We start from the raw sequence: 2500 nt of genomic DNA, 5'->3' as shown, positions 1-2500 counted from the left end.
TCCTAGCTGCTTGCGCCCTTCTCTCCTTGGACGCAGGCACCCGGCTCCACACGTGCACCTCGTGCGGAGCTCTCGGAAGCGCGCCAGCTGACACTCTGGCGGGCCCCTTGTTTGTTCCCGACTCATCTTAGCTTCGCCTCCTCATGAACCGGCGGAACCTTTAACCGTTCCGGGTCCTATGCACTCTCCGTGTTTGGTTCATCGCTCATCTCTACATTACGCCGAGCTCAACTAGTATTGTTCGTTTCACCGTTTGATGCGAGATCGGGGTATACCCGGTACCGCGGTACTTCCCACCCAGGTTGAATGGCCGTACAACACTCAAGAAGTAACAACGTGCCGGTGCTAAGCACCGTCTCCTCAAGATCTACGAGTTCTGACACCTCTTGGCTACTTGACCCCTTTCCCGGTGGGTGCAAGTCACTCTACTCCGAGCCCTGGGACACCTTTCCAGGGTGTTTTCCATGTACCACTAACCCTTGGTTGGACACCTCTTGGCTACTTGACCCCTTTCCCGGTGGGTGCAAGTCACCGTGCGGAACCTTTCGGCCGCTCTCCCTAGGACTGTGTTGCAGGCAAGCACAGTGGTTCCGCGACCTAGAGACAGCGGCATCCCTTGTTACTACTACTCCGAGCCCTGGGACACCTTCCCAGGGTGTTTTCCTTGTACCACTAGCCTCTGGTTGACCATCGGTGGAGGTAGTTGATTTCACCCAAAACCACCCTAGGTCACCGTTCCGACCACCCAGCTACCGTTAAAACGCCTCCGGACACCAGGACACACCTTCCCGGTACCAGAACCAGTCGTAGTTGCCGTCACCCAAATTTCATACAACCGTCACCCACGGGCCGAAACACCTTGCCACTACATGAGTCTAGTATTAGGTCCTAGGGTCTCTTTTCGACAACTCCCGACCTCCCTGATATCGAATCGTCAGTTTACATGAGGAGGCTAAACTTTCTATGACGACTCAGTACAACCATACCCCCCTATAATAGTGAAATGTCAAATTCTAGGGCTTTTTGGCCATGGAAAATTCTGAAGCTCGGCACGAGCAAACATGACCCATGCTTGTATCTCCGAAACTATGAGTCTGACAGTTTTGCACCCTTCTGCGGAAAGTTGTGTCTTGGTAAGCCTAAAAAGTCAGTAGAACACCACGAAACGATCCGACCACTCCTTCGACCTGTTTTGGGGTTTTGCAGTTTTCCGTGGGGTATTTTGTATGGGGAAAACTGACCCATGCCCGTATCTCCGTACCTAAGCGTCTGACGGTCTTGGACCCCTTTAGGTAAAAGTTGCATTCCGTCGAGCTGAACATTTCACTAGAACATCGCGAAACGATCCGACGACTCCTTCTGGGAGTTTTTGGGGTCGGAAGGTTTTCTGGGACTTAGTCTCTGGAGCAACATTTCTGAAGCTCGGCACGAGCAACCACGCACGTGTCTTATATCTCCGTAAGTAAGGGTCTGACGGTCTTGGACACCTTTAGCAAAAAGTTGCGCCCTATCGAATGGAACATTTCACTAGAACACCACGAAACGATCCGACCACTCCTTCGACCTGTTTTTGGGTTTTGCAGTTTTCCATGGGGTATTTTGTATGGGGAAAACCGACCCATGCCCGTATCTCCGTACCTAAGCGTCTGACGGTCTTGGACCCCTTTAGGTAAAAGTTGCATACCGTCGAGCTGAACATTTCACTAGAACATCGCGAAACGATCCGACGACTCCTTCTGGGAGTTTTTGGGGTCCGAAGGTTTTCTGGGACTTAGTCTCTGGAGCAACATTTCTGAAGCTCGGCACGAACAACCACGCACGTGTCTTATATCTCCGTAAGTAAGTGTCTGACGGTCTTGGACACCTTTAGCAAAAAGTTGCGCCCTATCGAATGGAACATTTCACTAGAACACCACGAAACGATCCGACCACTCCTTCGACCTGTTTTTGGGTTTTGCAGTTTTCCATGGGGTATTTTGTATGGGGAAAACTGACCCATGCCCGTATCTCCGTACCTAAGCGTCTGACGGTCTTGGACTCCTTTAGGTAAAAGTTGCATTCCGTCGAGCTGAACATTTCACTAGAACATCGCGAAACGATCCGAGGCCTCCTTCTGGGAGTTTTTGGGGTCCGAAGGTTTTCTGGGACTTAGTCTCTGGAGCAACATTTCTGAAGCTCGGCACGAGCAACCACGCACGTGTCTTATATCTCCGTAAGTAAGTGTCTGACGGTCTTGGACACCTTTAGCAAAAAGTTGCGCCCTATCGAATGGAACATTTCACTAGAACACCACGAAACGATCCGACCACTCCTTCGACCTGTGTTTGGGTTTTGCAGTTTTCCATGGGGTATTTTGTATGGGGAAAACCGACCCATGCCCGTATCTCCGTACCTAAGCGTCTGACGGTCTTGGACCCCTTTAGGTAAAAGTTGCATTTCGTCAAGCTGAACATTTCACTAGAACATCGCGAAACGATCCGACGACTCCTTCTGGGAGTTT

Source organism: Anopheles nili (assembly GCF_943737925.1).
Source record: "Anopheles nili chromosome X unlocalized genomic scaffold, idAnoNiliSN_F5_01 X_unloc_2, whole genome shotgun sequence".
NCBI classification, from domain to species: domain Eukaryota; kingdom Metazoa; phylum Arthropoda; class Insecta; order Diptera; family Culicidae; genus Anopheles; species Anopheles nili.
The sequence above is the reverse complement of the archived record's forward strand: the minus strand, read 5'-3'. Positions refer to the sequence as shown.